Below are 27,397 nucleotides of genomic sequence, written 5' to 3' on the forward strand. Positions count from 1 at the left end.
TTGTTTAAACAAATTGTGATTCTGGCACCACTTTGTGTCCAGACCTTTGACGACAGTGATGTTCAGTTTAAAGTCCAGGTTGCTCAGTTTAATAGGTATTCCTCTTTATGAGAGGTTTGTGCTCTTGATCATGCCTTATTCATTGCATAAATCACCTTCAAGAAATATGTTCTGCTCTCACTTTCCAATCTTGTTTGGAGCTGTTGCTAACAGCTTTTAATTTGGGAAGTCTATCTCTGAGTTGACTGCGCCTCAGTGGTTTCAGCTCAATTGTTTCCCTAGCCAGCAGAGCATTTCATTTTTCCTGAAGGTCACTACAGGCTACCGAGGCTTTGAAAGCACATCCACATTTTCATTGATGCTGCAATAAAAACATTGCAGTAGTATTAGGATAAATGGAAGTGGGCATGCATGTGTGTGGCTTTTCCTATCAACAATTACATAATTTATTATAATTCAAAATAAACAAGGCTAGCAATGAAGGATGACTTGCAAATAGTATGGCTTCTTGCATTTGTCTTTACTTTTCTTCCATTGAAATCATAAGATGGTGTGTGTGTGTGTGTGTGTGTGTGTGTTTGTTTGTTTGTTTCTACTGGATTGGCTGTGTGCTGAAAAGAAGTATAAACTGACTCATAATATCACTGGCTTAGGCAAGTGGCTGTTTCAACCATGGTACTAAAAATTTGCACCAACAGAAGATGCAGTTAGCTGCAGATAGATCAGGGGTGCACAGCCTGTGGCCCTCCACATGTTGGATGACACCTCCCATCATCCCTGATCACTGGCTATTCCAGCTGGGGCTGATGGGAGTTGTAGTCCATAAACATCTGGAGGGCCACAGATTGTGCACCCCAGAGATGGATGCAGGCTCCCAGCAAAAGAGTAGCACAGTGGCCATCTGTTGCAGGGTAGATGCCATTAGCTGTAATAGAGAATGGAGTTGATTCTTCCCCATCCCCATCTTTCACTTTACCCCCTCTCTCACACAAATGCATACTGTACTTAAATGATAAATTAAGTGCTAAAAAAGTAACACCTGTTTAGAAGTAAGCTAAACAAAACAAACTTATTTCTACTTGCCTTAGTGCAAGTAATCCCTGGGTCTCTTATTCCTAGGCCACACTGTTGGGAATTTTAGAAGGAAAAGGTAGTGGGGTTGGAAGGACCTACTTTTTGTTGTGCTAATGGTTGGGAAGCTTTGTTAGGAGCTGGTCACACAGACCAAAAGCAATTGCTCATCCACAGCAACTCTGTTTCAAATACTATATGTATGTCCTACCTCTAAATATATGGTTATACTAAGCTATTGTAGCTAGCAGTCATTGATAGGTCTATCACCCTATGAAGACACCTAAACCAGTGGCTATCAACACATCTTCTGTCAGAGCTCCATAAATTACTTATGCATTGTGTAAGGAAGTGAATATATTGCCAATCAATTTCATTGGGTGACCCCTAACAGCTTTATCAGAGGAACTGTTTTGCACACCATATATAATTTAATAAATGTATCAAATCCTTCCTTCATCTAATTTTCTCTAGGCCAAAAAGTCTTTTAGCATTTATTTTTGCCATTTTGGCCCATGCCACAGAACTTGCGGGGTAATATAAACTGTAAATAATGGCTGATGATTAAGCTAAGTCACATTTTATGAAATCCTCAATAAACATGTAAGAGGAGCTTATTCCTCTAAATCAGAAAGACATGCATAAATATTCACTCACCAAATTTCATTTAGATTTTAAAACTCATATACTCAATTACTATCACAATTAGTAATTTTATGCTAGATTTAAATTTAGCATATATTAGAATGAGTTTTTTGTGCTTGAGAGAGAGATACCAACATTAGCATGGGATGAATCTAAACTAATTATCAGATCTCTGGCTTTTTAAACTATAATTAAAATACTGGAAGGCTTTTGTTCAAAAGCATGTAGATTCTTTAATACCATTTCATTTTTAAAATGTTGAAGTGGCAGAGAAAATTAGACATTTCAGAGCATCAGAGATATGATCCAAGTACAGTAACAGCAACCAAATGTGGTTGCAAGTGTTCATATACATATTTATCAAGAACCATAAAACTTACCTGTTAATATGCTTTGGTTTAACAGGCTATTACCGGTACTTCTCCTGAATGAGCACAGTGATACATACTGAAATGTGCCTGCTTATTTAGTGGCGCTTACGGTACAGTAAAAAGCCCATATTAGATATACCTTTTTACATATGTAAATAAAACTCCCTCACACTTTATAAACAGCAAGAGAAACAGGTAGCTTATTGATGTAGTAACACTGGACAGAAATTGATAGAAACTGCCAGAAGTCTAAAGGTTTTTTGCTTCCACCAATTCTAATGGTCCAATTACACATGACATTACTCCACAGATAATCAGCAAAGATGGCCAGATATGGACTAGGACCACATCTTAGGATAAGAGGATCCTAATCCACATTGACACCTGCTATTTGCTTGAGGAAGAAAAGCAGAAAAGGGGAATCCAGATCAGGATTGCAACAGTAGGCAAAAGGTGAAATTCCCCACTCCCTCAACCCAGCACACACCCCTGTATTTTTTTTCTTATGGAGGGAGATTGCAAATTAATGGACATTTAGTAATGGTATCAATGGGTTATGTTTGTTACTGAACAGTTAAGTGGTAATTGTGGGAGTAATGTAGTAGAGTAGGAAGGAAGGTTTGTTTTCCTCAGTTTTAGAGGGTTGAGAATGACTGTTTGGCTGTTCTAAACTTTATTTCACTTTCTTCATCTATCACTTCAGAAGAGATGGATCCTAAGACTTCAGTAACCAGCAAAACACAATAGGTCATTTGGGTTGATATTGCAATACAACTGCGCCACCAGCCTTACAGACAGATACACCTGCACAGATCTAAATGATTGGGTTGCCAGTCACATATACTTTCTCCTTCCCTAGCTCAACTTCTAGAGATGGTTCCACTGAGACAATAATTACATTTTAATTTCCCATTACCAAAATGCCAGAAGTTTCCAAAGCATTTTTAAATAGCAGCCATTGATCACATAAGGAAACCTATTTATGTTAAGTGGATAGAAGAGGAAGGCAGAGAGCACTCTTTCATTTCCGCCCTTTCCCTTTGTAAACATGCAGCCTCAAATACCATTTAAGTTCACCACAGAACTTGACTTCTAGAAAGGAAGCATATTTTGCACACCACACAGCTTTACTTCTAAAAAGAAGTATAATTTTCACACATGAATTTATAGCACATGACCTCATGAGTTAGTGTGATATGCCTGTCATAGTCAGCTTTCATTAATACACAATAAACACAATGAGAAGCCTGCATTTGCTATCATATACAGTGGCTACATTCATATGCCACAATAAATTATAGTTTATCATGATTGTAATGACCTTTGGGCTCACATACTTTCCCTCTCTTTCTTCGCTGCAGCCATGAAGAAATGGCTCAGTGCTATGTCTGAACTGTAAATTGTACTTCAGCTTTACTTTGGTTCGTGGAAACAATCCAGCTTCACAACCCATAGGTTGAAGTCAGCTTATTCAAACAGACCATAGTTAAGATTAATCCCAGTTTGTTGGGTTCATAAGTTACAAGAAGTTGTGGTAAATCAAATATGGAAGCAAAAGCTTTTCCTCACAGCCAAGTCAGAGCAGGAGAGGAGAAGTGTGAGTGCATGAACTAGACTCATTCCCATGGTTTATTGTGGCGTTGAGTAAGGCAAAACAATTTGCTCTCTTTTCCCCCCCTGTCTTGAAGTTAGTTTGTTACCATCATTGTTCCTCATTATTTTTGCTTTCACTAGACTGAGATACAAGTCTTACATTACTTTGTTAATCATTTTCATGACAATACACAGCTATGCTTAGGAAAACTCCAGCATTTTGGCTCATGTTCAAACACAGACTATATTTTCACTAAATGAATATACATTTTATGATGCCACCACCCAGGAGTCCAGCAAAAATGGTTGCATAGAAAATATGGCTTTTAACTGAAGGTCAAAAAAAATTGTGATGAATATTTCAAGTGGTCAATTTAAAGAGGGCATTGCTCAGGGAAGGAGTACCCAAGGTCTGGAACTGAAAACTGATTTTCCAGAGTGCACCCATTCTGCACTAGATATCATTAAATTGATTGGTAGTCATCCTTAATATCACTCTTTCCTTAAACAAAGCTTTCTGCCTGAGTTTTTCTTCTTTTTCACTGCTTTTTAACAGTAGTTGGAAAGAAAGAAAAATGGGAACTCTGATCCAGTGATAGTTTAATATAGCAGGACATCACAAACAAGTAATAAACCAAGGAGGGAAATCAGTGTAGTAGCCTCAAATAATACATTAGTATATGCATCCTAATTTGCAATGTGAAATTAATGAAAATGCACACCTTCAACTGCATGAAGAAGGGGCAACAGAATCACACTGGATTGCATGTCCATTTTTGTATTAGACCTGTGCACTCACATCCAGGCCCAATGATCCAAACCTGTCCATGTAAGTGGGGTGGCATAAAAAGTTTAGAATCCGCCTTCATAGTACATAAATAAATCCCCCCTGAAAGAAGAGTATGACTCAACATGACTCAAATTATGTTGAATTATATGTTGAATTATATCATTAGAGCATACCTTTGATTCAATCTTCCTTTTTGAAAAAGCTATAATGAAGCAAAAATATAACCTTGCTGGATTACAGTAATATATTTTTCAAGAATTAAGGTTCACAACATTATTTTTGGTAATTCATTTACATTGCATTTCCTCTGTATTGGTTTATGTCTGAGCCTCTTCCTGCCCACCCCCAGGGGATGGGTTAGGAAACAGCCTAGAAATGAAGAAGGAACCACCAGAGACCAAGGTTTCTGAATGATTTCCTTTTTGACTTGCCCCTCTTCCCACACCTCCTCCCACAGCTCATTTACTCTTCTTCTGGGTGGAATCTTTATACTGCCTGAATCATTTTGTGGCAGGTATAACAAGCAGCGATAAGAAAAAGGAAGAGGAGGCAACATAAAGTAGCCCACAACAGTAAGTTGATTACATTTTGTGACCATGTCTCCCATTTTACAGAGAACTGACCTTTGTCTGACGGATCCTGTATACAATGGGATGTCCACTATGAAGTTAAAGAACCATAAGAAAGCAGAGGCCCTGCAGTTGGCCATGAATGTTAAGCAGACTAAGCAGGCACAAAAACCACCTTGTCACAGTCTTCTCCACCATAGTGATATGTACCATGTGCTTCTTTCAATTATCATATCAAAATTTCATGTGAATCTGTGTACTCTTTTGTTCTCTTATTGGTGATGCACAGATAGTCTCCATATGGTTACAGCATAGTCTGCAGCACTAATAGGTTGACAGAAATAGGTACAGAAAAGGAAAGTTCTGCAGAGGCAGCTTATCTAGAGAGGGCCCAGCTATCTTCTTTCCTTGCAGCAAGACCTCATGCTGGGTCTGTGCTTATTTTTAATATTCAAATTTGCACTTGAAACCATTAAAGGGATGTTTATTTTGCTGCTTTAATGTGAATGCATGCATGTGAAACTTTGTTTTATAGGAACAAACGCTTTCCTATTTGCTTAATTATCTAGAGGTATTCTGTAGGTTAATTTATCATGTAGAATTCAAAGGGGTACATAATAATGAGGGAAGCCACAGTTATGCTTAGTTCGTATTAACTGCTTTCATAATGTATTGGTAGAAAGTATTAATATTTCTTTCAGATTTAAGTTCAGCATAATACACAATATTCTGGCACGACTGCTGAACACTAAATGTAATGTAGCTACTTTAACTTCTATTTACACAACTTCATACCACAGTGGCAAACTGAAGTATGTTTGCAACCACACAATGAAATGAAGAAGTAAGTTGCAAAAGAACTGGGCCATATTTAAACCCAATATTTAAACCCATATTTAAACCCAAAATTGATCTGCAAAGCAGGAAAAAGGTGCAAGACCTAACTAATAACCAAGTTGTGGGCAAGCCAACCCTGCCCAGGGCCCGGGCCTGGGGTATCCCATCCTCTACTCCCTCCCTTTCATATGAGTAGGGAGAGTGGGGCCCATTCTCCATGCAAGTGTTGCAGGTGGGTCCCATAGTTGCTTCCTAACCTTGTCATCACGTCCTACAGCCCTGAAGGCAGTATCAGGACTACACCCCTTCCCATGTCCAAGGGTGTTCACCAAATCTTAGCTTCCTCATAACCAGCCTGCCCATGTGCCTATTAGTCTTTTTAATGACTACCCCATCGCCGCTAATACCCCCATCACATCAGTACAGAGTAGGGAAATAAACCTGACAGCAAAGCCAATCCCTACCAGTCCCCAGACACTAGCTTCACTGCCAGTAGGGTGGAAGGTGGGTAGCCTGCCAGATGAAGATGCCATGAGAAGAACAGGGTGGATTAAATAGCACCCACATCAGCCCTGCCCTCTCTGCAATGTTGGTGCAGCATGTGCCTGTACAATGAATCCACTTGCCAGACCCCTCCATTCCCTGACTGGCTGCAAACCTTTGGACATAGCCTTGAATACCTGAACTCAGTTTCTCCACTGTGATCAGTTTTACTTAGATTTACTTAAGGGCTTTGACTCAAGGCAGTGCTTGTTACAATAATCTTTCCTCTTTCGGAGGTCCGGAAGCTTGTGGAACACAACAAACCACTATGATGAGAATTTACAATGAGCATGACTGGAATTTACTCACATAGAATGGCTACTTGCATAGAATTCTGCAGCCATACAATTATGCTTCATATAAGGATATATACCCCACTGTCAGCAACAAACATATACCACCTCACTCACATTCTTTTTGTTAGAGTATTGATTAAGAATGGGAAAGATCCAGTTTCAAACTCTCATTCAGCCACAAAGTAAACTGGGTGGTTTTTCATCAGTCATTATCTTTCAGTTTAACCTACCTCATAGCATTGTTGTGAAGATAAAAGAGAAATTGATCTAAATATGCTACTTTGAGATCCTTGGAGGAAAAGCAAGATATAAATAAATAAAAATAGAATCATAGAATCATAGTTGGCAGAGACCACAAGGGCCATCCAGTCCAGCCCCCTGCCAAGCAGGAAACACCATCAAAGCATTCCTGACAAATGGGTGTCAAGCCTCCACTTAAAGACCTCCAAAGAAGGAGACTCAACCACACTCCTAAGCAGCAAATTCCACTGTCGAACAGCTCTTACTGTCAGGAAGTTCTTCCTAATGTTTAGGTGGAATTTTCTTTCTTGTAATTTGAATCCATTGCCCCGTGTCCGCTTCTCTGGAGCAGCAGAAAACAACCTTTCTCCCTCCTCTATATGAAATCCTTTTATATATTTGAACATAGCTATCATATCACCCCTTAATCTTCTCTTCTCCAGGCTAAACATACCCAGCTCCCTAAGCCGTTCCTCATAAGGCATCGTTTCCAGGCCTTTGACCATTTTGGTTGCCCTCCTCTGGACACCTTCCAGCTTGTCAGTATCTATCTTGAACTGTGGTGCCCAGAACTGGACACAGTATTCCAGGTGAGGTCTGACCAGAGCGGAATACAGTGGTACTATTACTTCCCTTTATCTAGATGCTATACTCCTATTGATGCAGCCCAGAATTGCATTGGCTTTTTTAGCTGCTGCATCACACTGTTGACTCATGTCAAGTTTATGGTCTACCAAGACTAGATCCTTTTCACATGTACTGCTCTTAAGCCAGGTGTCACCCATCCTGTATTTGTGCCTTTCATTATTATTTTTTTGCCCAAGTGTAGTACTTTACATTTCTCCCTGTTAAAATTCATCTTGTTTGCTTTGGCCCAGTTCTCTAATCTGTTAAGGTCATTTTGAAGTGTGATCCTGTCCTCTGGGGCATTAGCCACCCCTCCCAATTTGGTGTCATCTGTAAACTTGATCAGAATGCTCTCAAGCCCATCATCCAAGTCATTGATAAAGATGTTGAATAAGACTGGGCCCAAGACAGAACCCCTTGGCACCCCACTAGTCACTTCTCTCCAGGATGAAGAGGAGCCATTAATGAGTACCCTTTGGGTTCGGTCAGTCAGCCAGTTACAAATCCACTGAATGGTAGCATTGTCTAGCCCGCATTTTACCAGCTTCTTTACAAGAATATCATGGGGCACCTTGTCAAAGGCGTTGCTGAAATCAAGATACTGCTGGCCTATTTATTGCTAAGGTTGCGTCTGGCATGTATGACTTCAGACTATAAGTGGAGGAAATGAGGGCTAAACATGCATTCTATTAGTTTGCCAGAAGTAGCTTTTACATCACATGAAAGCTCAAATATAATGCAGAATTTAACAATTGGGAAACCTTGGGGCAATGGAATAACCTGCCCTGTGAATGCAGCCAATATCCTGCCCAGTAGTATACATTTAGCTAATTCTGTGCAGCTAATTTCTCTCAAGTACTGTAAGTGAAAAAAGGATTGCATCACTTTCCCCCCACAGCATAGCTAAAAGTTTCATTAAAAACTATGCACATAATAGCGCCAATACATTATTTTGTTGATATACAAATGTAGCCTGCCCCAGTGAATGCCTAGACACTGTTGGTTTGTTTGTTTGTTTGCTTGCTTGCTTATACTTTATGTATTTATTGCATTTATAATGTACCTTTCATCCATGGACATAAAAGTTGGCACAACAGGGCACCCAAATAGTCTCTGTCTGACCAGGCATAGACTTTCAGCAAGCTTGCTATCCATGTGATTTCACACCATGCCCTGGTTTGAACTTTTGTCCAATTCAGTTTAAAGTGTTATCTTTCCTATTTTTTCATCAATTGTAAACAAAGGGATGCACTACAGCCTGTGGTTACATACTTATCTGAATGGACACCAACAGCCATTCATACTGCAAATTCAGAATATTGCCATGAGAATTCTGCCAGGTTTATTGAAATCTGCCAGCCAGACCTCATTGTTTTATTGTAAAAAAACCAAGCAAAATAGTGTAAATTGTGACTTTGCTCATAAATGAGGTAAGCCACAGCACTTGGATAAAAGTTGGTCTAGCCTTCAACCCCAAACACAATTTTATAAAAGTTCCATTAAAATCAATAGGATTTACTTGCAAGCAAGCATGTTTAAGATTGGGGATTGACTTCAATGTGACTAAATCTCTTAAATCCAAGTAATCCTTTGTAACTGGTTTGTGGATTAGGCTGCCTTAAACCATATGCAAGCACAGCCTTCTCTTGAAGAGGCTCTGTTCCAAAACAGCAGACTTGCTCACTACGCACAGTTTCAGTGCAGTTTCCTAAAAGCATTTTATGAACATGAAACTAACAAAATGTAACAAATCTCAGAAAAATGAATGTAACATATTTTAGAACCCACAGGAAGTATAATTTTCTCTGAGCTTCACTTTAAAACCCATACTCTGCTGACACTGGCAAAGCAATTGTTAGCAAGAAAGGGGGGGGGGGGAGGAATGTATTTTCAACTGAAATTTCAAAGAGAATAGTAGCAGAGCATAATTATTTAAATGAAATTTAGCCCAAACACCAGAACTAGCATCACCAGTTCGGCAAAATATGTTACACATATTTTATAGGGAGCACAGATCAGACAGGCTGCCAATTCCAGTTTCATGCCATGAACAAACCCTACAACCAGGGCTATAACACACCAATTTAGGCACATTTGACTCCCATTTCAATATAAAATTGCAAGTCCTGAAACAGTGGTACTTGACAGTCTCCTGAAAGCTTCTGTGGCAGCAGTGGAGAGGGCTGGAACATGTAGTGTGTGCTTTAAATCCTGTACATTTTTGTAGTGCAAAAGAACAAAAAAATTAAAAAGAAGAGCCATACATCAATGGCAGTGTACATCATTTGCCTACAGGTGTTCCCTGAAACGTACATGAGTATAACTGACACTGCACAAGATACAATCCAATGGAAGAAATCACAAATGAGAATGAAAAGACACTTCCATTATTTGATGAAACAGGCAGACATTACAACTCCATTCATGTTACTCTGGCTAAGACATCTACTCTACAACATGGTTTGGATTTACTTAGTTTTAATTTCTACTATTTATGTTCTTGTAACCCTGGAACTCTAGGGTAGATGGTGGATGATAGCAAAACAATGATAATAATAAATACAACCAACCCTAAACTTGGGACAGTCAACCTATATTACAGGAGGCTTTTCCATTCCCCAGAAAGAAGTATATTTTGCTGCACAACCCAATACTTTCATGGAATGTCAACATCTATAATAAAGTCAGCACCACTTTTCAAGAGCTTCATATCTATTCAGCATATGATTGAGACAGGTATGACTAGAAAATTAAATACAAAACAAAAAGAGAAATGAAATACTTTAAAGTGTCTGATATCTCTGCCTGTCAAAACTTTTGACAACAGTTTTCTTTGCCTTACAAATTAAATTGTGGGCAAAGGGTTTTTTTTTAACCATACCTTGATTAAAATTTGTTAGAGGCATTCTAGGAACCAGATGAAAATGATTTGAAGAAAGCCAGTTAGCTGCCCTTACCCAATAAATTTCTGTGCATGCTGCACAACAGGTAACCATTTATATTGTCTTTTTATGTCCAGAAGGCTGTAACAAATTTATCTAATTTAATTGATTAGTCATGATTATAATTCTTTAAATAATGGATCATCACAGATTAATACAGCCAGATTAAAGAAATGCTATTTCTTATTAATTATTAATCTAAACTATGGGGAGATTCCAAAAACAAAAGTGTAAGAGAAGAGAAATTGATAGCCCAGCTGTGTCCTTATTTGAACACGGACAGCTTCTAGGTTAGATTACTGCAATGCGCTATATGTAGGGCTACCTCTGAAGACTGTTCAGAAACTTCAGCTGGTGCAGAATTTGGTGGCCAGGTTGCTCACAGGGCAAGACGGCTTGCACATATTACACTGACCCTGGCCTGACAGCACTGGTTGTCAATTAGTTTCTGGGCCTAATTCAAAGTGCTGGTTTGAACCTTAAATGGTTCAGGATCACAATACCTTAAGAGCCACCTCTGCCCATATGATCCAACCCAGACTCTGTGATCATCATCTGAGGCCTTTCTTCATATGCCTCCTCTATGAAAGGTCCAGAGGGTGGAAACATCAGAATGGGACTTTTCTGTGGTAGCTCCACATTTGTGGAATGCTCTCCTCAGGGAGGCTCACCTGGTGCCTTCATTACATGTCTTTAGGCACCAGGCAAAAACATTTTTCTTCTCCCAGGTGTTCAGGTGACTAACATTCTATGGTTTTTAAAAAGGATTATTGGGGGCGGGAAGTTATTTCATTAAGTATTTTGTATTCTCTTTTTGTATTTCTCTGTTGTGAACCACCCTAGGCTCTTGGGCAGTATGCAAATTTAAATAAATAAATAAATGTACAGAAAAATGTATACCTATATTCCAGCTAATATTAACTGAATATGATTACTAGATCACAAGTGCAAAATTGGAAATGCTTTGAGCATTTGGCCCGTGCTTTTTTAAAAATGAGCATGGGCTTTATCTTATTTCCGGCATAGTGGTGTATTATCTTGATATATAGAAGGTGTTACTTATCATTCCTAAACAACACACTTATCTATGCCAGTGGACTATCTATACCAGGCATAGGCAAACTCGGCCCTCCAGATGTTTTGGGACTACAACTCCCATGATCCCTAGCTAACAGGACCAGTGGTCAGGGATGATGGGAATTGTAGTCCCAAAACACATGGAAGGCCGAGTTTGCCTATGCCTGATCTATACCTTCAGTAATGCAATCACAAATAAGAGCATAAATGCTAGATCAGAGCAGCATTCTTTCCACTGTGACCACCAGATGCCTATGGGAAGACCACAAAACAGGACACGAGGACAATGGCTCTAGCCTTTCCCAGCAACTGGTGTTTAGAGGCATGCTGCCTCTGATGCGGAAGTTAATGCAGAAATCATGATCCATGAACTTGTCAATTTCCCTTTTTTAATCACCAATGTCGGTGGCCATCACAATATCTTCTAGTAGAAAATTATATGTGCTGTGTGAATAATTAGCGGTACTTCCTTTGTCTATCCCTCCTACTTTTCAGCTTCATTTAATGACCCCAGGTCTGGCATTACGAGGAGAAATAAGTTCATAAGCTGCATTTAAAACTGAAAGTGAACCTACAGGGAGCTTGAACTGAAACCTAAAAATGCAGTTTTTGTTTATTTTTTTTTTTTTATAAGAATTTATTGACATTTTTACTTATAACAACATACACCCTTAACCCCACCTACATTTATACACATACAAAACACATACAATTACACATCAGATACAAACATTGCCAGGATTTCCTTCTTATTTAAACATCTCATAAAAATTTCTTTTTCTTAATCTTGACAGTTGACTTCCCCTGCCTTTTCACCTTCGAGTTTATACCCATAATCTACTTTTTAACCTCTTTTAAAAATTCAACACAATTATATATATAAAAAATACAACATTCATCTTAATCTTCCTCTTAAACTTAATCATCTTAGTCTATAGACTTAATTAACTTAAATTGACTTTACTTATACTACATCATCATAAATCTTCATAAATCATTCTCATCAAATCTACACTATCTCTTCTGTCCTTAAAACTGCTGCTAATAACATAAAAACTTGAAATATCTCCTTTCTTATTCAAACAAAAAATAAAACTAGATATAGCTGACAGTATTCACCCTCCGATTTCAAAATACCATAGCAGACTACTTTAGGTTTTACTTAATGCTTCACCCCACACCCCTTCTGTCCGTTATTCTTCTCCTGATAGCGTCAGAACTGAACTTCCATGTGGCTTCTTTTTCCAAATGTCCACAGATCCAGGCATAGTTCAGAACGCTCCTTGCAACGAGCCTCAGGGTATCCATCTCATCTTCTTTCAGCTGCTCCGATTCTTTGTAGCATTCCTTTTCTTCTTGTAAATACCTTAATTCTTTGTCCCTGGCCCCCGAGCTCACACCTCGGGGACTGGATATAACAAATCCTGTCGTCTTCTTGGGGCTGCCACCCCCAAAAAATGAAATTCTTTTCCGAAGTAGCTCTGTCGTTTCTCTCCATCTTTCCAACCACCCTCTCAGCTCCTTAGCAAGACTTTCTTCCAAAGTGTCAAAAGTTTTAAAAGCCTCCTCTGTGGGCAATTGGTTTCTTTTCAAACCCCCACACAAGACTTTGACTTTTCTATAAAGCAGTTCCAACTTCAAAGCATTGAGCCTTTGTTCATCCGTTAATCCAGAGTTCAAAACCAGTTCAAGGACAAAGCCCAGCATAATGGTAGAGGGGAGGGAGTGAGTGTCAGATTACTGCTCCTGTCTCTCTGCTCGTCGCCATTTTCCTGAGCCGGAGCGCAAATACCGCAACTTTAAACGGAGATATTTTCCACTAGTTTGCTTCCCAAAAGAAAGTTTTACTAGTCTCATGTGTCAAAATTTCAATACTTTGTATCCAGTTCTGTAGCAGCAGTCACTCAAACTGGTTAATTTCTTTCACTCGAAGGGAGGGAGGCAGGCTGCCTTTCTCCTTCCCCCCGGATCGTCCAAAAAGCACCGTTTCCGATCAAATCAATTACTCACGACCACCGGGTTTCTTTGAATCCATTCATCAAAGGTAGAACTTGGACGCTCACCGCAGGCTCTGTCGCCGCATTTGCATCCCGGTTGGGGCATGTCCCCTGAAGCCCGGCTCCGTCGTCCCTTCACCCTCACTCCCCCTTTACAGGGGGGGCGAGGGAAGGGTTCGGAGCCACAATGGGCACTGCCGGGGAGCCCAGGGTGCGGGACGCTCTTCCCGCACCCCAACCGGAGCCCCGCTTTGCGGTAGCGGGGCTCCTAACCCCCGGGATGGACTGGGCGCTTCGCATCCGAAGCAGCCCACGACCACCCACGATGGCGTCGCCGCCGGAAGTCAAAAATGCAGTTTTTGTTTAAAACAGCCAGGTTTAGTCTAGGTTTCTGGTTGAGGTTCGCTACAGCCACTCAAGGCTTCCCTGCTGAAGCAGAGCAGCAAGAACATTACATTCCTTGCACAAGTATCTATCCTAAGATTGTGCCATTGACCAACAAAATTTATTCAGGAGAGCCCTCCCCCCTAATTCCCAGAATTTAACTCCTGAATTGTATGCTGTATATATGAATTAATGCAAGTAGAAATGAACAGGTTTTGTTAGGGCCAAACCAGTGCCAATAGGAACTAACTGCAAAGACCAACAAGGAGGTTTTTGACATAATTGTTTCAGGGAGAGAAAAAGTTTAACCGCCCCTTCTCAGGCTGCACAGCCCCAAGGCACAGCTTAGGCTTTCTCTTGGCTGCTATTTACACAACCCAAAAGCATGTTAATAGCTGTCACACAGTTAAATGACTCCTACTTTGGGGTCCTAGAATGATTTCTTTCCCAAGCAATCTGTAAGGCGAGCAAAAGCATATCTAGTGATCCAAACAATGGCAGCTGCACATTCACTCCCAAGCACTGTGTTTTTCCTCCTGATATGAGAAGGATAAGGCAGAATTTATTTTAGCACCTGCATGCATTCCTCAGCTTTGTGCATCCCTCCTTCTCCCTTTGTATAATGCCTGCTGGCACAGCTGTTTCACTTACATATTTTGTTGTTACTGCTGCTCCTGCTGCTTTATCTTGTAACTGACGTAGCTTTTCATTGTGCTGCCACAGCTTCTTATGCTCCACTTGGTTCTTTTCTGTGACTTCCACACCCCAGTTTCCTGAATTCAGTCTGATGCTGACTGCTCTGACTTGTCTATCTTCCCCTTACAGCCTTCTGTGTCATTCTGTGTAACTCGACCTTGTCCTCACCTGCAGATCTCTTTTTCAACACCACATATTGTGTTGGGCATCCAGCCATGGTATTGGGACTAAGCATAGAAAATACCCCACTGCTTTCGGGCATGGATTGAAACCCATTAGCCATCTGTTCTCTGTGATCATTATGAATAAATCCTGCTCTGGGCTGGTCTATAGCAATAACTTTAAACGTCTCTAGTTGTTCCTCCACTCAACCAGCCCCTAAATCTAAGGATAGTGCAATTCTGAATAATTTGAAATCAGATTGTGTAAAGTAATTCTACATATATATATAATCACTTCCTTCAGGGTTTTGTTTTGTTTTGCATTGGCTGTCTTCATTTCCTCCACAGTTGCCTCTAAATTTATCAATGGCTTCCCTTCCAGGCACTATGAAGCTACCCCTTTTCACTTATTATCCTAATGAAACAAGCATACATTGTCCAATAATACATAAAAGTAATGCAAAATTGTTTTCTTCCACACTCAGTCCTAAAAAAAGGGAAAGTGGTTTCAACTCCTTTTTTTATTTTCAAAGATGAATGCCAGCAAATAGTCAAAACAAAATAAAATAAAAAATTATTTCCAGTAGCACCTTAGAGTCCAACTAAGTTTGTTCTTGGTATGAGCTTTCGTGTGCATGCACACTTCTTCAGATACACTGAAACGGAAGTCACCAGACCCTTACCTGTGCAAATTTCTTGGTGAGGTTGATGGACTTCCATTTCATGCAAATAGTCATATTTAACGCTTCATGCAAATAGTCATATTTAACGCTCTTGAGGTACATGGGAATAGAGTACCTCACAATTATGTAGATGCATTTGGGAGCAAAGGTCTCTTTTTCTTGTTATAATTTAACTATATAAAAAGCTTTTCTTCAGAGAGCTTTATAAAACTGGTAAAAACCTGTTTTTAAGTTTTGGTGGGTTGTTGTTTTTAATCTATAGTATGTGTCTGATTACTGAAACAAGTTAACAGAAATGGGAGAGCTGTATATTTGTCTTAAGAGAGTACCAGATTGATGTACCTGGTGATAGTTTATTCTAGACTGCTATAAACAATCCAATTAAATTAAGATTTTTAAAGGCACCTTTGCGGAAATGTTTTGTGATTCTTGATCTTCTTATAGACAGACTGGAAAGGATGGTATTTTACCAAAATGGTTTGTTGAATGTGTCAAACTATTGTCAGAGAGATCTGGGATCAAATATGTCCCAAGTCACAAAGGTTGCTGGATGGAGTTTGGGCCAGCCACTATATTTCTCTCTAGCCAACCACATAGGGTTGTTGTGATAATGAAATGGGGGTAGTTAGTTGACTGGGAAGAGCCATGTATGAAACCCTGAGCCCACTGGAGGAAGGACAGACCATAAATATGATAACAAATAAATCATCTATACTGTACTAGGATGTATTTGAGCTTATTAACATGGCAAATAGAAAATGCAGTCAAAATAGATGAATCAAGATTTTTACTAGCTACCATAATTTTTATTAATGTTAAACACAGCAGAGGTCTCTTTCCCAAGATCAAGTAACATGCACACTAAATAGAAAGGACAGATAAGCACCACTCAGCCATAACTTTTAAAATAGGTTGCTGCATAAAGAACAGATACCTCCTGTCAAAACTACACTGCCTGATTAGTTAACAGTTAATTCACCCAGGGATGTACCCTTGGTTCAGTGAGGATCAAAGTGACATTTGGATGGAGGCGCTTTCTTTCCTGCAGAGCAGAATGACCGGCAAACCCTTTTGTACGTGTCCTAAAATTATAATTGCTCAGTAAATTTCAGATCAGTGTTAATGGGACTCTTTGCTCAAAACTGTTTTCACTTAAAGTAGTTCAATTTTATCTCAGTTTGTTTCTTTGTACCTTAATCCTCAATGCATTTCCTATGAAGGATGTTCTACCATATCAACAAAACTTGCTTCCAATTGGTGTGCTTAAGATCACAGCCTCAGGGGGCAAAAAATTAAAGTATTGTCCTTATCTTCCACTATTACTTCAAAAGAAAAAGAAAACTACAGTGATATGAAGGAGGTGGAATCAATTACATTGGTACACTGCTTGATTTGTTTTTTTAGTGCACTCTTTTTCTACAGCTAAACTGAGTCACTGTATTATTCACAAAGATAATGCTTAAGGGTGCAACAAGTCCTAGGTTTGTCTTTAGAAAATTACCCATTTTCCATTCTTCCATTTTGTCAAAATCATATACATCTTAAGTGAGAATATAAAGATCCTAAAAATTGTCAATTAAGAAATCACATAAAATAATAGAGTTGTTCCTGTAGTTAATGATAGTGTTTGCCATCTTTTTATTCCTACAAAATAATTATTCTACATTGTCCTAATTATCTGAGTGCTCCCCCAAACTAATTCTTCCAATGCCAACTTTGATTGTATAAACAAAATAAAAAATTCTTTCCACTAGCACCTTAGAGACCAACTAAGTTTGTTCTTGGTATGAGCTTTCGTGTGCATGCACACTTCAGGTGGTGATGCTGATCATTTAACAAAATTATGTATAGATTGCCTTATAAATGAATACTAATATATTCAAATACTAATGAGATTAGACAGTTGTTACATTTAATAAATATTAGTGGTCACATTGATTATGCAAACTTTATTTTTAGCATCTATTTAATTAAATGTCATATAGGTCTAATAAGTAATTAATGTTCTTTGGTGTCAGTTGTGATACAAACTCATTTTTGTTGATGATTATACTACCATTACTTTGAAACAGTACTGTAGTATTTATTATGCTGTGTAGCAGAGGTGTAGCTGGGCTTATTATCTGCCAGAGCTCTTGCTACTATTGGAAGAGAGACATTGTGTCCTTTGTATTGTGCAAGAGACATAATTATATCAGAGAAAATATCCAACAAACTCATAGGGGGAATATGACTAACATTCATAGGCACCAGCTCCTAGGGGCTGAGGCACTTTTGGCCCAGCAATATTTTTTTGATTTTTGTTTTGTTTTGTTTGTTTTATTAAGCCAGCCCCCCTCAATGTTCAGAGGGCATTTGGTTCCACCCCCTGACTACTCATAATATTGTGCATGTGATGCCAGGATGTCACATCAGGCCCCCTCAATCATCTTGAGAAGCTGGCGCCTCTGCTAACATTGGCTCTCACCCTCAAACTTTTCTAATAATCTGGGTACTTTGCAAGTTTGACATCATGACTGAGTTGCACTGAAAGCAACAAGGCTTAAGTTTCACTGAAACCAGGCCTGACCTCAGGTTGCAACAGGTCTAAATAATCTGTGTCTTCCAAGAATGTCTATATTTGTCCCACCACTAAACCAAATGTTATCATCAAGTTTTCCTAAGGACTTTCCTAAGGTTGCCCATAATTACCAGTATTAAAGCTGTTTGGTTGTACTCTAAGGTGGTTACTCTTGTTGAGGTTCAGAGGCTACTGCTTAATTTACACCACTTTTACAGTCAAAAACTGCAAATTAGGAATTCAATAATAGGAAATTTTGAATATGCAGTTGCTGTATTTGCCAAGAATAAAGCAAAATTTGTTTCAATGTGGGTTTTTTTTTGCCAACTTGCATCTGCATCTGTAACCATCAGAAACAGATGCAGAGATAAGGTGTTGTGACTATGTAAAGGTCTTGTCCCTTTACAACTCTGCCCTGGTCTTGACCAGTCTTGCATACCTGCATCTGGTGTTATTTCAGCTAATGTGGGAGCACTTTCAGCTGTAACTCACTCAATAAGTGGGGAAAAGCAGAATCTTTGGGAAGCAAGCTCCTTTTTGGGTTTGCAACTCTTTTGCTGCAGAAGGAGCACCAAAAACAACAACAACTCTGTCCTTCTTGGTATTTCTCTTAAGTAATATAAATGTCCACTGCGAGAAAGTGTAAGAGAGATCTACTTTGTAAACAGTACAAACATGAAATCGATTCATATGTGTTAATTAGCAGTGAGCATTCTCCCATGAAAGCCAGTGTGCCCCGGTGGACACAGACAAACAAACAAAAACACTGAGCTGAAAATGTCAAATTCTGTCTTAGCCACAGACTCACTGGATAGCCAAATCTCCCATTTTTACTTTGGAAATAACAATGATACACCTCAAATGGTTGCTGATGAAGTCTCTGTTGTACGTGCCATCCATAGCAGAGGCATAAAGGTCTGCAGGAGCTAATAGAGCATTTTCATTTATGACCCCTCCTCTGTTATAATCTGAGTTTTGCCAGATCTGAAAGTTTTGCCTGCAGGCATGCTGCTAAAATGCTTTTGTTTAGCTGAGCACTTAATGTTTTAAATGAAGGGATTTAATGCTCAGAAACTTTATTTTATTTCATCAGTTGGTGCTGTTATGGTAAAATGTCTACTTTCACCTGCAATCCAAATCCTTTTTGCACCAGGCTGGGGAAGGGGCACGAATTTGACTGTTCTACCTTCAGTGGACTGCCAAGAGATGGTATACTCTATACAGCTGAGTCACAGTAAACTAACCCTTCATATATACATCATTCGACCTTCACTTTGTACACTGTATATATTCAAAAAACACCCCTAAATTATGCTCCATTAGCATTATTGTTGAGGGCTCCAGCACTCCTGTTTAAAGAATTAGTAAGGAAAGATACAACTGTAGGCCCAATCTGATTGTTTCCAACTACTGAAGAAAAGGTACTTCTCAGTAAGGATGTACATGGAATCACTAAAGTATAAGGCAGACTGTTGTGCTGTCACTGGATATGTCACCAAAAGACTTTCATTTCCAAACAATAGTTTCTCTGCTTTATGCAACCCATGGAAAGAGTATGTAGCCTATTCTGCATAACCAGGTGTAGAATTACAACTATAGATCTGAGGAGGTAACAGTGATAATGATATAGCCCAATGATCTTGCACAACAATATTCCACTTTGAAATTACCGGTATCTGCATTGCCCTTTTGTTACAGCTGAGTATGCTAATTAAAATGACGTACCATTTCAAGAACATGTCAAGTGAACTGCATTTGTTGTTTCAGTATTCAACTACCTTCACCAATAGATCAGCGCTTGTCCTTCTCTTCAGTATACCTAATAAAGCATGCCATCTCAATCTCTAAGTTACAAAAAAAAGTGACCAAACCCTTTTTCAGTCTCATATGGACAACTGCTGTTAGCGTTCCAGCAGTGTGGAGTTGGGTACAGCAGCAGATGACTACATGTAGGTTCCAAATGGCCCCAACTAAATTCCTTGCAGCTCACAGTGTTAGGTGTGATAGAGGGCAGGGATCCAGTCAACAAGCTGCCTGATTCCTGGCTGATACTACCACCACAACCTGAATGTCGGAGGTTGATGGGAGTTGCCAGAATCTCAGACTCACAGTAATGGGGGAGGGGGTGGTGGTCTCCTATTAATGTCCTAGTATAGACCAGATGTAGAAGGTTCTCCCTCAGGTGTGTCCTAAAGACCTGCATCCTAGCAACCACCCATCACAGCAAATTGGCATCCAAGGCAAGGTCTGGATTGCAGCAGTAAACTCGACCAGAAAGTCACAAGCTGGACAATAGAATACAACTCACTCCTTTCCCCCTCACCACATGATGGCACCAAGTAGGAACCCCAATAAGCAGTGATCCTAGAGTTGTCTTATAGTTAACACAGAATTATTTGACTATACTCCAGAAAGCTGTGAGATCTGAATATAGTTCACACTCAATGGGCCATATCCAATGCTGTGGCTCCACTGGTGGCAAAACCAATTTCCCTGTCCTCTTCCTTTCCTGATACATCCAACCCCTGAACTCCCTCAAGGAAGTCCTGCTGTGCCAGTGATACTATGCATGTGGAGCATTGGCTACAACCCAATAATTTAATCCAGTCAATACAGGTACAAACAGGGATAAATCTTACATTACCTATTATATAGTGGAGGGGGGAGCTTTTCAGCATGGTGCTGCTGTATCAGTACCTTCTGTGATCTGTATGGAGACTAGTTGCGTTTATTGTGCCTGTCTCTGACACTTTAAAAAGTTGAAACTTCTATACAAATTATACTTAATATGAACTTAACAATATGAACCTTCTTGTGGAGTTAAGTTCCTTTATAATAGGAACTTCACTCCATTCAGAAAATGTAATTATATGTGCTACATTTGTGCATAGAATTAGGCCTGCTGAGGTCTTGGAATACATCTGCATGACAATGCAATTTATCTCTCTGTGAAAATAAAGTGTTGCCTAACAGCTGTCTGATTTCAGTCTTCCACATTTCAGTCCATCCTAGTTCTAATGAAAATGTAGGTACAAGTATAAACTGTAATTAGAAAGCATGCCTTAAAAGCTAATTCTTCTTGTGTTAATTATACCAATAAACAAGCTAATTCAAATGGAGTTATCTTAAACAGAAAGGTATTTTCAGTGGGTGGGAACACTCAATTTGTTTCCTTCTACTTTGACTAATTCTTTGTTTTATAAGTGCAATGCAAAAATAATTGTTACAGTCAAGTTCCAGACCTCAAAGTGTTCCTCTAGCACAAGCCCAAATAATAAAAAAATCTAATTTGTGGCAAACATGAAAGAGAAAGTAAAATAAAAGCAACCCTACCATCCATTCTAAGAGTGAGTTCTGAAGAGATGTGCATTCATAGAATGCCCAATCACAACTTTGCTTATACTTCTACAACCTCATCCCATACCACACTGGTTCCCCACTGCAGAAGGTAGCACTGGGTGACAATAACATACTGTATTTTGAACACAGCGACCTGCTTCATTCACTTACAACATTTCTGGTTTGGGGCAGAAGCATAAAACCCACAAGCATGGGAAGTTACTATCTGGGCATGCATTAACAATATTATTTGTATTGTCTTATGTGATACTCAATACATTCCCCAATAAATGCTCCTTTAAATTATTAGGCAGTACAGAGACAATTGGCAGTGTACGACTATCCTATGTGGAGTCACAAACAACATTTGCTCACACTGAATATATAGCAAAACCTACCCTGGGTAACAATGTATTCTTGCCATCTTTGCCTGCATCTGCACAGCTTACAACTATTAATCACACTTCGGTGCTGCATTTCTTTCAGAAGCAAAAGCGCACACAGCATCTTTATTTTAGATAGCAACTAACACTTAAAGGCCTTGGTTTGTACCAAAAACTTCACTGTATTTACAGATCCTTTACAGATTTGATAAATTGTAATTCCTAGCTATATGTCTTGCCAAAGTCTCTACTAAAATGCTGTATAACCACTGTATTTATGACTGTCCTTTGAGACTACAACAAATGCACACAATTATTCAAGATTATTCCAGCCATTAAGTTGTGAGGCTTTATTGCTGCAATTTGAATGGATATATTTCTTCTCTACCAGGAAAAATATGGATTGATCATCTCTGTTTTCAAACAACAACTGAGAAAATACTTAATCTATTTCCCACCAAATAAAAACCTAGATCATTTCCCACTAGCAAAACAGCCTACTGCACACACAACTCAGTCAAAGAACAATATCTACTACAGAAATTAAGGGATTTATTTCTTTATTTACAGTTTAATGTATTTACCCAAGTAATACAAACTCAAATATCTGATATGCCCCCTGGGTCAAACAGCTTGGTTGTGTCAACCTTTTCTTCCTTCAATTAACCTACTTTTATAAAACAATAACAACACCCTGTACTTTATTTGGTCCATTAAAGTTTACACCATGCTACACTGGTACCGGTTTGTACTTGATAATTCTCCTGAGGACCCAAAGGCTTTGAGAACATTGTATAAACAATTTCACTGGTAGGTGTCTTTCTCACAACAAGTTTATCTCTTCAGGATTAATTTGAAATTATTGTCACAAAGGAAGTCATATGGCAAGTGTTACATAAGAATGGAAACTCGACATGGATTTTGCTGAAAAGGCCCTTGTGTTAGACACTAATGTAAAAGCCCTGCTCACATGGGTTTTCTGTTCTGGTATGTTCTCCAAGTAGCAAATGAAAATAAAAAAAATATGAAATGGTAACCCATGGTCCTCTTTAGTTACTGGTAAATTTCCTGGAGAGCCTTCTGTATGCATAGTCAATTCCAATCCTTGTTCACTGATATATCCAAATTTTCTGGTGCATTTTTTTTTTAAAAAAAAAATCTCAACAGCCTGAAACTTTTCTCTAAGGCACAACAGTGTTTTATTATTATGTTCTGAAAGCAGGTGAGGCCATCACCTTGCTGAAACTAAGCAGATCTGGGTGTAGTCAGTGGCTGAAAGGTGACCACTGCAGAAACATATGCATACCACCTGGGGTTCAATTGTGGAAGAAAGGCAAGATATAAATGTAAGAAAATAAATAAACAAATGGTGCACTATTAAACATTTGTTGTGTTCAAAACACTATGTGATATGACATAAACAATCAAAGATGCAATACTGTGCATACACACACATGTATGTGCCTACACAAATACACACCCTACCAAAGCAGTATTCTGCTGAATAATGTTTTGGAAGTCCATGCTTTCATGCTATTTCCTTCTTCTACCCCCCCCCCCCCCCAGCATGTTCAGACGTGTTTAGATATTATTCTACTCTTCAAATAATATTGTAACCTCTCTTTTCAATGCCATATTCAATTCATAAAATGTCATGGTCTATATACAGTGGTTTTGCCCTGACAGCACTACTTTCAATGATTCCAGCATCCAATTAATATCCCAATATCCTTCTATGTGCACTGGTGTTTCCCTGTTTTTTTCTTCAAATGCAGTTGTACTTGTGTTCTGTTGCAAGCTACTTTAAAAAAATCCTGAGTTTTGAAAGTGGTTTTTGCCAACTGTTTTTGTAAAAAGAGGTGATGCTCAAATGTAGGTTTCTCAGAAGTCCTACTGCATTTGTTGAGCTTGCCTCGCAGTAACCTTGTGCATCCAAGCCAAAGCATTTAACACTCAGATCCTTAAACGACTGTACCAAGACATACCACTGTAATATGTCCATACAAAAGAGTAATCTTATAATGTATTAGCGTGCTTAGAATGCTTAGAATGACATCATAAGAATGCTCAAATATTTTCACGCACCATCTAGCCTTTCAAATGCTTTTTGAAAAATTCTCTCAAGAAAGATATATTTCAAATAATTGCCCACTCTATTGGCCAAGTGCTATTTGAATCCTTTACTGTGGTGCATTTATAAATTGGTACCACATACTCATCTTATGGAAAGAAGCAGCTTTAGGCTGATAGCCCAAAGAAAAATTCTTAGCTATAAGATATTTCAGTATGGCATTGGGGAAATTATTTTCCTTCTTTTACAGTTAAAGTTTGCTGCAGTCATCCACTTCCATATTTTATTTCTTTTTGGGTAAAACAACAGTTATAAACTGAAATTTCTGATGCACACATATATGATACGAACTTAATTCATTCTGGAGGTCCGTTCTTAACCTGAAACTGTTCTTAACCTGAAGCACCACTTTAGCTAATGGGGCCTCCTGCTGCTGCTGTGCCGCCAGAGCATGATTTCTGTTCTTATCCTGAAACAAAGTTCTTAACCTGAAGCATTATTTCTGGGTTAGCGGAGTATGTAACCTGAAGCGTATGTAACCTGAAGCATATGTAACCCGAGGTACCACTGTACTTTGAAGCTTTACACACAGAGAATGCCATCTCACTTGGCTTATTATCAAGAAACAGAGGAATAGTCTCTATAATCCTTTTTTGCAGTCTAGTGTCTTCCATCACTAAAATGTTTCTCACAGTTGTCTACAAAATCACCAAGCGTTTATTAATACTTTGCAATGAAGTTAAATTGGGAAAACATATCATGAAGTACAGGTGACATCCCGCCTTATCTGAAGCAGAAGTGTTAACAGCTGACAAGCTGATTTAAGTGATCAATAGTTCCGTGTTCCCTCCTGCCCCCCACCCCCCGCCAAACTATTCTGGGCAGACTAGGAACAGTGGGTAAGGCCTCCAGTTAGGAACAATTTTATATATCCAAAGGCTGTCCTGGAAATCTGATCTCTGAAGTTGCCTATGCAGACACAAAAAAGAGTGTACAATGAAAATTGTTTCACTTTCCCCATATTTGACAAATAAAAGAAATTTGCAGGATAAATACAAGGTACATTTCCTCCAATCCATTAACTGCTTAGTCCAGAATAGTATCGCTTAGCTTGCGTTTAGGAAAGTTGTTTCTATATTGTTTCTATATTGTGCTTTAATTTTCCTACATTTACCCTGATTTTGAAACTTGCACTGTTACCTTGTATCAGACTACTTTCCAGCCCATCCTTGTCTTTTCTCCTTAGAAAGCATTTAACATGGCCCCAGTGCTTTTACCCAATGAAATCTATATGCTTTACACTGCTCAATTCCACAACAGAAAGAATAAGCTTTTCAAGTGAAACTCAAAAGGACATTATTGTCAAAGCACTTGCCACTAAAATTAAAGAGAAATATTGAAATCGCTTAGCAAAATCCATTAAAAAGTCTCCAGCAATTACCGGCTTTATATGTTTCACACAAATCATGCCAAGCAGTGTAAAAGAAATTGGGGTGGGGGGACGCTTCCCAGTGCTTCCCCCATCTAGCCAAATGCCTCTTGACATTTGTCAAGCCACAACTATCATAAATCTTGAAGAAGTTACAATGCAAAAGAACAAAAAAAAAATTATATCCCTGGTTAAATGAAGCCAGACACTAATTTGATATAAAACATTTTGCAAATATTAAGGCTTCCCTTAAGGGATCCATATTTCACAATTACGGCCAGCTATTAAAGCACACGATGAAAAGAGATGGGATGGGAGGAAGAGGGGGAGGGAAGGAGTTGATGAGTTTTCATACCCGATGCTTCCTTGGTCCAAGTGCAGAAATGCCCACAGGAGAGCGAGAACTCAGAACAGGAGGAGATCCGAGGAGGAATGCACTCGGATGGCAGGAGGTGGTACTGCCTTTCCCAATGTGGGAGCTTAATAGCTTGTACTTGGACAAACCTCACCTTCCCCAGGTAAGGAAGGCTGACTCTCTCGCTGCCATAGCCCTGCCTGGCAATGGCATCTCTGCTTCTCCGTCAGAGCCAAGTCTCTGGGGCAGGGCGCACACCAAGCCCTGCCCTCCTAAGTGGCTGCCAAGCCCGTTTCCCACCGATCTCTGCCACAGATCATCACCCCAACAATACACAGACCCCGCTCGCCCCTTCCACAGCGCCCTCAACAACCCCCAGAGCTGCCCGGCGGAGCGAGAGAGCGGAGGCATCCCCACAATGGAACACAATGGGACTTACTCCCAGGTAAGTGCGCACACGCAGGATGGCAGCCTCCAGCAGCCTCCCGAACAATGCACTGCAGAGAGAGAGAGGGAGAGGGAGTGTGTGCGTGTACCTTCGCAAAACTGCACCAGGAAGAAAAGCAGAGGCGCCCCTTTGCAAGCCAAACACGCGCGCGCGCGTGCCCACGTACACACACATACGCCCACCCCAAAAAAGTGTGTCCCTAACCTTCGAGCCGGGGAGAACCCCAAAGTGCCCGAGCCGCGCCAGAGGGAGGCACAATCCCCAAGCCCCTTCGCTGAGCTCCATACTCACGCGCAGGGCTCTCCTCCGCGATGGCAAGGCAGCTCCAGCCCAGCAGCCCAAAGTCCTGCTGACGGAGGGCGGGGAGGGAGGGCGGGAGATGCCCGCTCCACTCCTGCTCTTCGCCTGCCCGTTCCCCCCGCCTCCTCTTCTGGATTCGCTTCTCCTCCTTACTATCTCCGGTTATGGCACCGCTTGGCGCTTATCCTTCGCCAGCAAGAAGTCTCCTTGGCGTCTTCCCCGCCAACCGGGCAGGGCAGCGCCTGGGCGACGGAGGCAGAGAGAGAAAGAGAGGGCAGCAGCCTGCCGGAGCCGTAGAGCGCGCGGGAGAAGTAGTGGAGTTCAGGAGGCGGCGTTTGCTGCACATCCCCCAGCGGCCCAGGCCAGGTGCGGCAGCCGGAGCAGCAGCAGCAGCAGCAGAGCTCGCTCCCGCGGCGCAAGCACAGCGCGACCAGCAGCAGCAGTAGCAACCCGCGTCCCTTCACTTCCAGTCAGCTTCGCTTGTGAGGAGCGCAAGCGGCGGGGAGAGCGCGAGGCGGCGGCGAAGGTGGGGCTGAAGCACATTCTTGCCCTCACTTCCCGAGGCGGCGTACAAACTCTCTCGAGTTCCTGGCGGCGAAGTGGCCCTCCCTTCGCCTTCGGGAAACAGCCGCCAGCATCGCCCGTTGCCTTACGGCTGTGTGTGTGTGTGTGTGTGTGTGTGTATTGTTGCTCAGTCTCTCCCTCACATAAACCGGAGCCACCTCCTCTGATGTCCCTGTGGCGATGTTTGCACGCAGCAGCTCCTCTCTTGGCTCCCCGCTGCCTGGGGTCGAGTCACGGCAGCAGCTGCCGCCGCCGCCGCCGCAGCTTCTCCCTCCTCTTCCCCTTCTCCAGTCTCGGAGGGAGCCGGCAGACAGCCTCGTCTTCCCTGTTCCCGCCAAGCGAGCGAGGCTGCCCTCCGCCCACTCCCGCGGGGCTGCCAGCCGCGAGCCGCCCGCCGGGAGCGGCGCAGGTGCTGCCAAAGGACGG

General features: G+C 40.5%; 1 protein-coding gene across 2 annotated transcripts in view; it reads right to left on the minus strand.

The window, feature by feature from the left end:
* HS3ST5 (heparan sulfate-glucosamine 3-sulfotransferase 5) overlaps positions 1-27,074 on the minus strand; it is a 137,587-nt gene extending 110,513 nt beyond the window's left edge. For both annotated transcript variants that reach the window (XM_033143634.1, XM_033143635.1), the window contains exon 1: positions 26,399-27,074. The gene's annotated coding sequence lies outside the window, so the exon portion shown is untranslated. The remainder of the gene's footprint in view (positions 1-26,398) is intronic.
* Positions 27,075-27,397: the final 323 nt, after the last annotated feature.

This window comes from Lacerta agilis, chromosome 3, assembly GCF_009819535.1.
Source record: "Lacerta agilis isolate rLacAgi1 chromosome 3, rLacAgi1.pri, whole genome shotgun sequence".
In the NCBI taxonomy this organism is placed as follows: domain Eukaryota; kingdom Metazoa; phylum Chordata; class Lepidosauria; order Squamata; family Lacertidae; genus Lacerta; species Lacerta agilis.